General features: G+C 48.4%; 1 long non-coding RNA gene across 1 annotated transcript in view; it reads left to right on the plus strand.

The window, feature by feature from the left end:
- Positions 1 to 15149, plus strand: part of LOC137614645 (uncharacterized) — an 84188-nt gene that overhangs the window by 228 nt on the left and 68811 nt on the right. The window lies entirely within an intron of this gene.

Here is a 15149-nt window from a genome sequence, read left to right on the forward strand (position 1 = left end):
TGTACCCCTTTAGATGTCAAAACTCTGAGACTGTGATGTTTATGTACTAGAGTCAATTTGTTTTTTAATGAGGCGCATTTGCACCGACTCGCAGCGGTGCCCTTTTAGCTCAGAAAAGTTTCCTGCTCTCTGATTGGTTAGAATTATCTTGTCCAACCAATCAGCGAGCAGGAAACTTTTCCGAGCTAAACGGGCACCCCTGTCCCAATCGAGTCTGTAAATCTGCCTCTCTAAAAAGATTTGACTATAGTGAGGGAAGTTTGTGATGTGTGTGCGACCTTGATACTCTAGTTCTAGGCTAGGTATTACCATAGGCTAGTTTTCGTGATATCTTATTTACCCATTCACTAAACTGAAAAGAACAAGACACCCTAGACTACCTAGGATGAGTCTAAGGTTAAGTTTGGAGGAATGCAACATTTCTATCTTTAGTGATGGCTCATTGGTAGATACTTACAGTACTTTCAATAAGAGCAATTGTAGTTTGTTGGGACAGACTGAAAAAAACATTTTACAATGGGAAACTGATACAAGAACACCACCCAACCATTGGTTCCCCACCTAACTTAACCTAACCTAGAAGCCTTATCCATACCTACGTCGAGGGGGTTATGCCCCCTTTGACCCCATAGACTACCATGTTCTTAGCTTATCCTGTTCCAGTGAACTACATTCAACCCTTTTTATGGTTTTGGGTGAACTATAATCTAACATTTTTCTTATCAAGACCAAATTTAAAATGGGGTTGTAGGTTAGCAATGCTAGCCTTATATAGCCAACTGTAGCTTCCCTGACATTCATTTCGTATATGTCAGCCTAGTCCATGGTAGCCTGGGTCTATTTCTGTCATGAGAATCCCATAGGCCTAGGCCAATTGGTATAACTGGTGAATAGTTGTGCATTCTTTGCGAGACATATGCCATAGATTTAATATTTACCTGTGCACCAACACTAGTAGATATCTAATAATCTTATATCCTCCTAACTCAGCCTAGGACATCTTATTATTTCTCATCGAGGAGAGCATCCTCATACTTGGCTACCAAACCTGATGTATACAGTATACAGTAATACCTTGAAATACGAATATAATTTGTTCCTGGAATGAGCTCTATGTCAATTTGCTCTTATATAGCTAAATTTTCCCATATAAAATAACTGAAAAAACTTAACCAGTTCCCGCCCTCTAAAAACACCTTGATTATGGAAAAACATGTTTTTAGTTGCTATACTGTACAGTATAAACTTACTTTATATGCTCTCACAAAATGATATAAACGATTACTATGATATGCAATTATATGTGGTTTTATTATGGAGTTCTTACCTTCGAGACAGAAGATAGCGGCTAATGGCGGTGTGTGCGGAGGAGGAGGGAGGGAGGAAGGGAAGGCTTAAAATTAATTTAACTGAACTTAGCTTAATTTTTTTTAAACTTTTTATTCTTTGCTACTTTTTTTTTTTACTTTTTTATTTGTATTTTTTACTGTTCGAGGATTGTACATATCATCGATGTACTCGGCTTGTAATGGCATGGTAACTCATGAACGTGGTCACCACACTCTTGTTTCTAGATAATTTCATAAATATACAGATGAAATCATGTAAATAATGCAAAGGCAACACAGGATATGTGTAATGAAATCAACGAATCATGCAGGCTTAAAGCACTATCAAGTGGTCGGCCACCTAGTGTTAGCATCTGTTAGCTTGTTCATGTCTTAATGCAAAGTTTTTCACAGAGGCTAGCTCTTACCGCTAAATGCTCGTATGTTGGAGCACTTGTATGTCAAGGTATTACTGTACAGTGTTTCTCATATTACATTGAAGTATTTCTGAATGGTGTAAAGATAAAGTTATGCTTTCCCCGTGGTAAGGGTAGAAGAGACTAACTATGGCAAGCAGCTCTTCTAGGAGATGAACACCCCAAAATCAAACCTTTGTTCTCTAGTCTTGGGTATTGCTGTAGCCTTAGTACTATGGCCTGCCACTGTCTTGTATTAGGGTTCTCTTGCTTGAGGGTACGCTCGGGCACGCTGTTCTATCTTATTTCTCTTCCTCTTGTTTTGAAGTTTTTATAGTTCATATATGTAAATTTAGGATCTAATTTGATGTTACTGTTCTTGAAATATTTTAATTTGATTGTTTATTACTTTGCTTGTAGTATATTTATTTCCTAGTTTCCTTTCCTCAGTGGGTTATTTTTTCCTGTTGGAGCCCTTGGGCTCATAGCGTTTTGCTTTTCCAACTAGGGTTTTAGCTTAGCAAGTATTAATGATAATAATAATAACAGGTTAGGTCTGATTTTCAGTTCTAATGTCTGGTTATTCAACTACTGGATTATCATGCTGGCCAAGAGCATTCTTATTACATATGCTATAGACCTATTGAGAAACTATTCTAATCCAACTCTGGGTAAACATCCTTAGAGTAAGTTATAGGGCTAGTTTCTCTCCAACTCGGTCCACTGCATCAGATCCCTGGTATTATCTAGCTTGTGAGCCCGCGAAATCACTGCGGTTACTCTGGCATACTATTGTACCCAAGCTGTCAAAGATGATGTCTAAATATTTAGAAAGATATGCATACACAGAATCAACCCTTCCCACGCCCTCCCCCTTTCCTAACTACAACCCTCTGCTTCGGCAATTTTTGGGAGAGTATTTTTTAGTATTCCTCTTGGAGTACCCCCTCTCTCCAGGGTATGATTACTCCTCTCTTTCCTGAGACTTACAGGAAAGAAAAGACACTTGCTCTTTATTATGTAGGGAAGATTATCATTTACAGAACTGCTGCTTCTTTCAAGGTATTGTTTCAACTCAGTGAATATATTAGAAAAATTCCAAGCTGATACTGTAGTTTTTTCATGGTGATGCTTATGCCCCTGTACAAGTAAAAACAAAACAGTAACTCATGGCAAGCCAGTAGTATTCACTTTTAGTTAAGCCCAGGATATATATCTATAGCTTTAGTCTAATGTAAGCCTATTTAGTCTAGGTCTAGCAAAATGTCGTAGGCAAGGTGTTGTTGGTTTTTCTTAGTTACCCAAGTTTCACGATCAGAATTTGGCTTATTGCTGTCAGTACACCTCACGTGGTCTACTGTAAGCATTAACTGTACTTTTCTTCTAGCTATCTGCTTTACTCTTGTTTACACTTTCTTCTCCAATTGCAACTCACGATCAGAATTTGGCTTATTGCTGTCAGTACACCTCACATGGTCTACTGTAAGCATTAACTGTACTTTTCTTCTAGCTATCTGCTTTACTCTTGTTTACACTTTCTTCTCCAATTGCAACTCACGATCAGAATTTGGCTTATTGCTGTCAGTACACCTCACATGGTCTACTGTAAGCATTAACTGTACTTTCCTTCTAGCTATCTGCTTTACTCTTGTTTACACTTTCTTTTCCAATTGCAACTCAGTGCCTAATGGAAACATTCCTGCCTGGAGTTCTGCTAGACTTGAGTTTGAGATCTGCTCAAGCTTGATAGTTTCTTTAGTGTCTACAACCTTTCCATCCTTGTCTGCAAAGGATAGGGGGTTTGGGGGAGCCTATAGGTCTACCTGCTGAGTCATTAGCAGCCATTGCCTAGCCATCCCTGGTCCTAGGTTGGATGGAGAGAGGGCTTAAGTAATGATCATATGTATATATGGTCACTGGGGTATTGTCCTGCAAGGGCATTGTCACTGCCCTTTGCCTCTGCCATTCATGAGTAGTCTTTAAACCTCTAAATAGCCTCCTTGGGCATAGCACCAGGCCATATGACTCAGATTCATAGAGCCAATCCTAATCTGGTTTTATGTAACAGTTTAGTTCTTTCTTGGTGTAGCTATACCCATAATTTTATCATTACCAAGCCTAGATCATCCTTAGCTAGCTAGCTTCTAGGCTTGACTTGGGGCAGCAGACATAGCCTACATGTTTTGAAGAAAGTTTACTGTAATTTATCTCATAGGTAGATCATAATTAGTTCATTCAAAGAAATACAGTTTGTTCCGTAACTGATATACAAACCACACTATTTAATAGGGGTTATTAATTTCGGCGTAGCTGAAATGACGAGCCATTAGAATTTTAACGAGGGTTTACTACCCCACCGCTAGTTAGCGGGGGTTAGGGAGGGTAGCCTGCTACCCCCCCTCACACACACCTGTGCTTGAACTCACTTTGCTCTCGGCTCGGGTGGTAGTTGGACGTGTCCGCTCTCACCCTCGCCTCTTTGACAGCCATTAATTCCTTTTGTCTTTTTACTTTTTCATATACTTTTAATATATATATATAAACATTCTTAATGTTTATATACGTACAGTATATATATTTGGGTATAGAAATGTAGTAAGTTTTCTTTTCAGTGTTTGTGCTGTTTGTGTGATGTACGACAACGACATTTGCGTAGTGCAAGGCTACCACAGTTCCACTTCGTGGGGAACGACCTCTCCCTCTCTGGTCCATCGGTCTTCCTGTCGGCTTATATCCGTTAACTCGGCCGCCGCAGGGGAATCGTCATCGCTTTGACTCTCTTCATTCATCTATTATCTTCGCTTTGCCTCTTTTCCTACGGGAAACTTGGATTCTCAGCGAAGGGAATGTGGCCTTTTTTTAGATTGACTACGGTCTCTCTATACTCGAGGTTGTTCACCCTTACTACAACTACGTACTATTACGATATCTCCTTTCCCGTTGCGGGTTAGGTTGCTATTCCGTTGTTTGTCTCAATTATTTTTAGTGAAATCTAATTGTATTTTAACTTTTCAGCTTTCTCCGTGGGGAACACTTCCCTTCGGGGGGGTCAGTGGTTCTCACTATTAGTGTATATTCTTAGATGATTTAGATAATTATAATTCTGTTATACAGTGAACCCTCGTTTATCGCTGTAGATAGGTTCAAGACGCGGCCGCGGTAGGTGAAAATCCGCGAAGTAGTGACACCATATTTACCTATTTATTCAACATGTATATTCAGACTTTTAAAACCTTCCCTTGTACGTAGTACTGTTAACAAACTACCCTTTAATGTACAGAACACTTAATGCATGTACTACAGTACCCTAAACTAAAACAGGCACAAATATTAAAGGTGATTTTATATCATGCGTTTTCTAAACACGCTAAAAAGCACGATAAAAAATGGCAACCAATGTTTTGTTTACGTTTATCTCTGATCATAATGAAGAAACAAACTGGAGGTAGAGCTTTGCTTATTACCCAGACATATTTCCCATACTTTTCCCTTAGAACTACATCACATCTTCCTACTTTAGATATATATATATATATATATATATATATATATATATATATATATATATATATATATATATATATATATATATATGTGTGTGTGTGTGTGTGTGTATATATATATATATATATATATTTATATGTATACACATATACATACCTACATATATACATACATACATATATACATAAATACATGCATACATATATATATATATATATATATATATATATATATATATATATATATTACTGTATATATATGGGTTATGGAAAAAATCCGCGAAGTGGTGAATCCGCGATGGTCGAACCGCGAAGTAGCGAGGGTTCATTGTAATTCTGTTTTTATTACAGTTACTCCGCCCCCCTTCGCCCGTGGATGTCATCTGGGGAAGGAGGGCGCATGCTTAATTCTTATTTGTTCCGTAACCGAAATACAAACCACACTATTTAAATAGGGTATTACTTTTGGCGTAGCTGAATGACGAGCCATTAGATTTTTAACCAGGGTTAACTAACCCCTCGCTAGTTAGCGGTGGGTAGGGGAGGAGTAGCTAGCTACCCCTCCCCCCTCACACACCGGTGAACTGATTCACTTCGCTTTTGGCTCGGGTGATGGTCAGACGTGTCTGCTCTCACCCTCGCATTGACAGCCTTAATCTTTTTTGCTTTCTCTTTCAGTTTGTGTGTTTGGAAGTTGGCCTCTCTCCTTATCATGCGGAAATGCCCTGGTTTACCCGACCGCCCTTGTGGGACTTATATGTCGGCGTTCGAGACGGACCCTCACACCTTGTGTCTGTTCTGCAGAGGTCAACGGTGTGATAAAGATAAAGTGTGCTGTGAGTGCGGGGAGTGGTCTACCTCCCAGTGGGAGAGGTTTTCCTGGCGACGGAAGAAGAAGTCTAAGCGGGATTTTTCTCCTTCAAGGCTTTCCTTGAAGAAGGAAAATTCCAAGGACTCTTCTTCTGTTGCCCGAACCTCCTCCGAAGCTCCCGCTCAATCGGTCTCTCGTGAGAGGCCGTCGAGTAGTAGCGTAGGCTGTTCTTTTGTTTACCGACCTCGGGGTTCGGGAGAGGGAGTTGCCTCCCATAGCGAGGCAGCTCCTCCTCCTCCTCCGGGGGAAGATTTATCTATTTCCGTTTATAATGATGATTTATTGCAGCTTTGGGCTTCCTTGGGGCTTAAGGGTTCTCGCTCCAGGGTAGCCCTGTTTGACTTGATCCAGTTGGGCGCAGCTATCAAACAGTCGCCGGTGATAGTGGAGGTTGACCCTCTGTCTATCGTCGACGTTATTGTGGCAGAGGCTTCCAACGGGTCGGGTCAAACCCCTGCCTTGGGTGCTGATGTTGCTGAAGGCTCAGTTCCCCACTCCGAACATCATTTGAGGGAGGAGCTGAGTCCAACGGTTTCTCCTGTAGGTGATTCTCCCCCTCGGGGGAGTTCACTGACAGAGACTCCTCTTCGGAGGACCGACGATGGTGTACCTGCTCCCAGAGGACGTATCCGTCGCAAGGCTCGCCCTCCTCTTCGCCGTAGAGGCCTTCCTTCTTCCCACAAGGAAGTTAGGAGGCGCCTCTTCAGCTCCTCGCCCTCGCCGTCCCCCGCAGAGGATCCTCCTCGTCGTGAGTCGACTGTTGCAGCCTCATCTCTGGACCTCTCTGCAGATCGTTCGCAATCTCCTACGCCGGCCAGACCTGCTGATCCTCCTTCTCTGTTCGTGGCAGCTGACGCGCAGTGGGCGCCCTCGCACCCCGTTATCCTAGGGGCACCGGTCCCTTCGGGGCAAAAGGGCTTGTCTCACAATGTGAGCAAGTCCCTTAAGTGCCAGGGTTTACCTGTGCTCCCACGCGAGCGCGCAGTTGCGCGCAAGCCTTCTCCTGTTCCTGCTGTTGTTGAGATTCATCCTGTGCCGGAAACAATGCGCCAGCAATCTCCTTTGGCAGAGTCGACATGTCAGCGTTCTCCTGCTCGCCATCGATCTCCTGCTCGCCAGCGCTCTCCTGCTCGCAAGCGCTCTCCTGTGCATCAGCGATCTCCTGTACGCCAGCGATCTCCTCCACGCCAGCGCACATCTGCGCGCCCTGATCCTGATACGCACCACGTGCGCCCACGATCTCCAGCTCGCCAGCGAACTTCCCCTGCGCGCCATCGCTCGCCCGCGCGTCCACGATCTTCGGATCTGGGCGTAGGAAGGAAGCCTCATCCTTCGCCTTCTCGCCAGCGTTCATCTCCGCGCCCTCGGAACTCGCCCCCTCGTCAACCCTTGCCTACGCGCCATCACACGCAGTCACCTTCGCGCCCACAGGTTCCAGCTCCTACCGTGCGCACTTCCAGAGGTGGACGGGACACGACACGCCCACGAGCAGTCTCCTTCTCTCGCTTCTAAGCCTGCTGATCCTGCGCCCCATCTGTCTTCTCCAGATCGCACACCTGCACGCCAGCGATCTCTGGCGCTTCCGCGAGCCCCATCACCTGCGCGCCATCACTCTCCAGCACGCCCACGCGCCCACGAGCCTGCTCGCAGAAGATCACCTGCGCGCCCACGCGTAACCTCACCTGTGCGCAGTCGCTCACCTGCTCGCCCTGCGCGCCCTGCGCGCCATCGCTCTCCTGTGCGCCATCGCTTGCCTGCGCTCCGTCGTTCACCTACGCGCCGTCATTCTCCTGGTCTCCAACACTCGCCCGCGCGCCTTCGTCTCCATCTCCGCGCGCACGTGAGCGAACGTTCGCCCGCGCGCGAACCTGGGATTGTTCCATCGCGTGAACGCCAGCGCGAGCCCTAGCGCGATTCCCTCCGGGTTTTGCAACGCGAGTCTTCAGGAGCGAGAGCAGTCGGGTCGTCTTCTTCACCCCCCCCCCCCCCCCCGCAAGCGCAGAACAGCACAATCGAAGGAGGAGGGGAGGTCTTCAGAGAGGTCTAGGCACCAATCTTCTTCCATTTCTTTTCAGGCAGGCCCTGTGGTGTCTACTCCGAAGGATCGCCCGATCCCCTTCCCTCCAGCGGGAGTCTCTGACACTGCGTCTGTCAGTAAGCAGCCATGGTTTGGGTCCCTTATCAGAGCTGTCGTCCAGGCTGTTAAGCCTGCCTTCGCTGATTTGGGTCTCAAACCAACGGCAGCTCCGACCCCACTGAAGAAGAAGAGAGGAGTAGAGATCGTGGTGACTTCTCCCAGGGTCAAACTGGCTCCTAAGGAGTCTGTAAGGAAGGCTCTTACCCCCCCTCAGACGTTCTTTCCTTCTCCTGTGGACGATGCTTTTCCGTCCTCAGGGGAATCTACCGAGGTGAGACCTTCTCGCACCGCATCAATAGGAGAAACCCCACCGCGAGTAGGAGAATCGTCCCTTGTTGGGGCGGAGAAGAGCCCTCAGACTTCGTTGCTGGAGTCCTGCATCCCTCCTAGAAGGGAACCAAAGGACTCGAAGACTATCCCGAAGTCTTCTTCCAGGATTCGACCAGAGCCAGCGAGACCCCAGGAGAACGTCCACGTGTCCCCCCAAGTAGAGCATCTGGGGACAGGAGACTTTGCTGCCAGTTCACCAGGAGGAGAGCAGCAAGAGTCAGAACATGCCTTCTGGCAAGTCTTGACTCTGATGAGGCATCTCAACGGGTTCAAGGACCCTGAGATCGCCCCTCGTGAGGGCAAGGACACGGTCCTGAACCGAGTCTTTGGCACTCAGAAACCCACTAAGCTCAGTGTGGCTTTGCCTTGGTCCCAAGGGGTGAAGAATGCCAGGGATAAGGTTGAGGGCCAGCTCTCCGAGCTTGCCGCCTCCAGCCGTTCCACTGCTGACAACAAGCTCCTCCCACCTCCTCGTGTCCAACAGAGGAAGTATTTTGAGATCATGGAGGAGTTTTGTTTAGCTCTTCCACTCCACCACTCTGTGGAAGAGCTTACCAGGGGAGTCTCTCTTGAGAGACTCTCCAGCCGGCAAATGACATTTTCGGCAACAGAGATTCTGAGTCAGGAGAAGGTCGCAAAGTGTGCCATGCAGGCCACTTCGTGGCTGGATTTCTGGCTGGGGCCTCTGGGCATCCTGCTGCAATCCGTGGATCTGTCCAAGGAGAGCACCAGGAAGGCCCTGGAGACCTTCCTCCTTTTGGGCACACGCACCATTGAGTTTCTGGCCCACCAAGTCTCGAACTTGTGGGCAAACTCGATCCTAACTTGTGGGCAAACTCGATCCTGAAGCGACGTGATGCGGTGACCGAGAGGTTCCACTCGAAGGTCCCAGCCGTGGATGTCTGCAAGCTCAGGCACTCTTCCCTCCTGGGAAAGAGTTTGTTTGAGCCCAAGGATGTAGAACAGGCGGCTGAGAGGTGGAGAAAATCGAACCAGGATTCTCTTCTCCAAAGGGCTCTTTCAACAAAGCCCTACAAACCTCCAGCACCTCAACAACCTCGCCAGTCCAAGACGATGAAACCGGCAGCGGTAGCAAAGACGACGGTGTCCAGGCAGCAGCCCTTTCCTGTCAGAGACAAGAAGGGCAAAAAGTCCTCCAGGAGAGGCAAGAATCCTAGAGGGAGCGGCCGAGGCCGCAAATGCTAGGATTGGCAATCCCCCTGCATGTCCACCAGTGGGGGGATGCCTGAAAAGTTGCGCATTCAGGTGGCAGCAACTCGGGGCCGATTCCTGGATGATCTCCGTGATCAGTCAGGGATATCGCGTCCAGTTCATAACATCTCTTCCTCCCCTGACAGCAAATCCAGTGTCGTTGAGCTCCTATGCCATGGGATCGGCAAAGGGGCTAGCCCTACGGGCAGAAGTCGAGACCATGCTGAAGAAGGATACTCTCCAGGAGGTCGTCGAAGGCTCCCCAGGCTTCTTCAGTCGACTCTTTCTTGTAAAGAAGGCGTCTGGAGGCTGGAGACCAGTCATCGACCTCTCAGCTCTGGACAAGTTTGTCAAACAAACTCCGTTCAGCATGGAGACAGCAGACACGGTGTGACTTGCAGTGAGACCGCAAGACTTCATGTGTACACTAGATCTGAAGGACGCGTACTTCCAGATCCCAATCCATCCGTCTTCCAGGAAGTACTTAAGATTCAGCCTAGACAACAAGATCTACCAGTTCAAGGTGCTGTGTTTCGGTCTCTCCACAGCACCCCAGGTATTCACCAGAGTGTTCACCCTGATCTCTTCGTGGGTACACAGGATCGGCATCCGTCTCCTCCGTTATCTGGACGACTGGCTGATCCTGGCAGACTCGGAATCGACCCTTCTTCGACACCGAGACAAACTTCTGGGAATTTGCCAAGATCTAGGGATCATGGTAAATCTCGAGAAGTCTTTTCTGCTTCCATCTCAACGACTGGTATATCTGGGCATGATATTGGACACCAATCTCCACAAAGCCTTTCCATCAGACGACAGGATAGCAAGGCTGAGGAGGGTTGCAGATCCTTTCCTCAGACGAGAAGAGCTTCCAGCCCAATCGTGGTTACGTCTCCTAGGTCACCTTTCCTCCTTGGCCCGTCTAGTTCCAAACGGCTGCCTCAGGATGAGATCCCTGCAATGGCAGCTCAAGTCCCGGTGGAATCAAGGCCACGATTCCCCGGACTTTCTGGTCCCTATGGGTCCTGCGGAACAGACGGACCTTCAGTGGTGGGTGACAGACGAAAACCTACGAAAGGGAGTGGATCTTCTCGTCCTCCCCCGGATTTGATGCTGTTCTCGGACACTTTAAAAGAAGGGTGGGGGGCCCACGTTCTGAACCACAGGACCTCAGGCCTATGGTCAGAATCAGAAAAGTGCCTCCACATAAATCTGCTAGAGATGAAGGCCGTATATCGGGCACTTCAACAGTTCCAACAAACCCTGGTAAGTCACTCTGTGGTGGTGATGAGCGACAACACCACGGTAGTGGCTTACATCAACAAGCAGGGAGGTACCTTTTCACAACAGCTATCCCATCTTGCAGTAGAGATACTGAGATGGACCGAAGTCCACTTGATTCCACTATCGGCTCGCTTCATTCTGGTCAAAAGGAATGTGCTCGCCGATAGTCTGAGCAGAGTATCACAGATAGTGAGTACCGAGTGGTCTTTGGATCTTCTAGTAGCCAACAAAGTCCTGACTTTGTGGGGTTCCCCGACAGTGGACCTGTTTGTGACAGCCTTGAACTTCAAGCTTCTGCTGTACTGTTCCCCAGTCCCGGACTCCAAGGCACTCTGGCAAGATGCCTTTCAACAACGGTGGGACAACATCGACGTTTACGCCTTCCCACCGTTCTGTCTGATGCGAATGGTGCTCAACAAGACCAGAATATCGGTCAACCTGTCAATGACTCTAATAGCTCCGCTATGGCATCATGCAGAGTGGTTCCCGGACCTTCTGCATCTCCTGACGGAACTCCCGAGAGAACTTCCTCCGCGACACGAGCTACTCAAGCAACCACATTGCAACATCTTCCACAAAGCTGTAGCATCACTTCGGCTTCACGCCTGGGGACTATCCAGCATCTCCTCACAGAGAGAGGCTTTTCGCAACAAGTTGCTGAAAGGATGTCTCGGCACCTGCGAAAGTCATCCACAGGGGTCTACCAGGCGAAGTGGAGAGTCTTCTGTGGTTGGTGTCGTGGAAGGGGTATCTCCCCTCGATGCCACTATTCCAGTAATAGCGGAGTTTCTTGTGTATTTGCGGGAAGAAATGCGCCTTTCAGTCTCGGCAGTGAAAGGCTATCGCTCAGCCTTAAGCCTGGCCTTCAGGTTGAAAGGAATGGACATTTCCTCCTCGCTGGAACTTTCTCTACTCATACGAAGCTACGAGCTTACCTGCCCTCAGTCGGAAGTGAGACCTCCTCCATGGAACGTGGTTCGGGTTCTCAGGTCTCTTAAGAGACCTCCGTTCGAACCATTACGCCAGGCTTCTGATCGTCACCTGACTTGGAAGACGGTGTTCCTACTCGCATTGGCCTCGGCCAAGCAAGTCAGCGAACTTCATGGTCTCTCGTACGACGTCGCCCATTCAAGGGGATGGGGGGAGGTAACGTTCAGGTTCGTCCCTGAGTTTGTGGCTAAGACTCAAAATCCTGGGATTCTGGACCCACGGTTCGACTCCTTCCGGATTTCGAGTCTCTGTCCTGTAACAGATGACCCAGACCATCTCCTACTGTGCCCAGTAAGGAGTCTGAGGCTCTATCTTAAGAGAACAGCTGCAGCTCGTCCTCGAGTGCGAGCATTGTTTGTGAGCACAGGAAGGACGAAGAGGAGGGTCACTAAGAACTCCATCTTAGCATGGATTCGCAGGGTCATCCACCATTCCCTGAATCTAGACCCTCCTCCGTCACGTCACCCTAGAGCACACAATGTCAGAGGCATCGCTACGTCCATGGCATTCAAGAGAAACTACTCTGTGATGCAGGTTCTACAAGCTGGGGTCTGGAAGCGTCAAACGACCTTCACAGCCCACTACCTGCAGGACGTGACCCACAGGAGGCTCAATACGTTCTCTATCGGCCCTGTGGTAGCTGCACAACAGCCGGTCTAAACCTCAGGCTCCTTAATGGACAAGTAGCAGAAGGTTGAGGGCATTGTTACCCGGTTTTAGTCTGCATAAATGAAAAAGTATGCCTGGCCCTTACTCTTTTCTTCATCCTCCCCTCTCTTAGGGAAAGCAGCATCCTGGGTTCTCTGCACAGCTGACCTCAAACCACTGCAGGTAAACCATGCTTCCTTGTGTTCCTAGTATTAAGCTAATACTGTCGCGTCCCCCATACCCTGATGAGGTGGTATTGGGAATGTCCTATCCTAGAATTCTATCTAAAGGATTCCAGGTCAACTTCCTAGGACGAGTCACACTTCATTCCTTCACACACACAAGCTTACGTAGGCTGCACGTTCCTTGCAGAGCAAGGGATTTGCAAGGTGCAGGGACTCCTTATCTCGAGTGCTACACACTCGGATTCTGAGTCCCCAGGCAAAGCCAAAGCCAGTAAGGCTGGAACTTACCACCCTACCTAAGGGTTAAGTCACCCTATTTAAATAGCGTGGTTTGTATTTCGGTTACGGAACAAATGACAAATTCGTAGATAATTTGTATTTTTCCCAACCATACCAACCTTAGCTATTTAATCATACTTACCCGCCAGCCCTGTCTCCCGTGAAGTCCTACCTCTAAGCGAAGTGAATCAGTTCACCGGTGTGTGAGGGGGGAGGGGTAGCTAGCTACCCCTCCCCTACCCCCCGCTAACTAGCGAGGGGGTAGTTAACCCTCGTTGAAAATCTAATGGCTCGTCATCCAGCTACGCCGAAAGTAATACCCTATTTAAATAGCTAAGGTTTGTATGGTTAGGAAAAATACAAATTATCTACGAATTTGTCATTTTATGTTATTCCCACGGGGTTCCTCTTTGGAGTTCCTCCCTGGGGAATTTCTGTTGAAATGATTATTTAATTTTATTTTCCCAGTTAACTATGCAGTTCCTCTTCGTTCGACTAAAGAGTGCCAACGAAGCAGAGCTGTCCTGCTCATGACTGGGGAATCTGCTGTCGCTGCCGTCCCTCAGAGGACGTCGTCATGGGCGTTATCCCTTCTCTTAGAAGTCCTCCCATGAGAACGTGCCAGCACTTCAGATCATCTTAGAACGCTAAAGGAGGTTCGCCTCCAGGGGTTGGACAACTTTCCTTACGAGGGAGGTTTCCTCCCCAGGTGTGAGGTTTTCTCCTTTCAGAGGGAGAACTTCCCATACCTTAATAAATTCATCGCCTTCGACTACGGTTGCTGCTCTTCGACCAGACTTTTCTCCCCCCTTGCTGAGTTTCTCTTCCTTCAGGGGTGGAGCACAGTCTTTGCAAGTCTCTTCTATGAAGTGTTCACCTCTCTCGTTCGCGAGAGAGGCCACTCATAGAGACTCCTCTTCGGAGGATCGTTCCTGATAAGGTCAGCTTGCCGATCCAACAGCCCTAAGGAGCGGCACTACGAGTGTCTTCAGGTCTCTTCTACGAAGTGTCACCTCTCTCGTTCGCGAGAGAGGCTACTCTTAGAGACTCCTCTTCGGAGGATCGTTCCTGATAGGTCAGCTTGCTGATCCAACGGCCCTGTGGGGCGTCACCACGAGTGTCTTCAGTTCTCTTCTACGAAGTGTCACCTCTCTCGTTCGCGAGAGAGACCACTCATAGAGGCTCCTCTTCAGAGGATGGCTACTGATAAGGTCAGCTTGCTGATCCAACGGCCCAAAGGGGCTTCACCAGGAGTGTCTTCAAGTCTCTTCTACGAAGGGCACCTCTCTCGTTCGCGGGAGAGGTCTCTCATACAGACTCCGCCTCGGAGGATCAAGCAGAACTTCCAGTGCTGATCGTCTTGCAAGCTGACCTAGCGATCTACCAGCGCAACCTTGCGCTGCAACGAAGGACTTCAGTCCTGGACTCAAAGCAGACCTGCTTACGGTCCTCATCGGGGGATGCCCGCCCTTTTTTAAGGACACATCCCAGTTTCCAATCGTCCTGCCAGCTGACCCTTCAACCTTCTAGCGTGCGCGCTTGCCGATCTTTTTACGCGCGCAAGCGCCGACGATCTTCTTACGCGCGCAAGCACCGATGATCTTCTTACGCGCGCAAGCGCCGACGATCTTCTTACGAGCGCAAGCGCCGATGATCTTCTTACGCGCGTAAGCGCCGACGATCGTCCGCGTGCAGGTACCGACGGTAGTTCGCGCGCGCTTGCCGATCTTCTAACGCGCACAAGCGCCGACGATCTTCTTACGCTCGCAAGCGCCGACGAGCTTCTTACTCACAAACGCCAACAATCTTTTCTGCGCACGGGTACTGATGGTCTCCCGCGCGTGTGCCAATAGTCTTGCGTGCGCGCGCGCTGATAGTTTTCCGTGCGTGCTCCGATAGTCTTTTGCGCGGGCACTCGCGCCAATAGTCTTCTGCGCGCGCCAACATTCTGGCCCGCTCTGGCTCT

This window comes from Palaemon carinicauda, chromosome 21 (assembly GCF_036898095.1).
Source record: "Palaemon carinicauda isolate YSFRI2023 chromosome 21, ASM3689809v2, whole genome shotgun sequence".
Taxonomy (NCBI): Eukaryota; Metazoa; Arthropoda; class Malacostraca; order Decapoda; family Palaemonidae; genus Palaemon; species Palaemon carinicauda.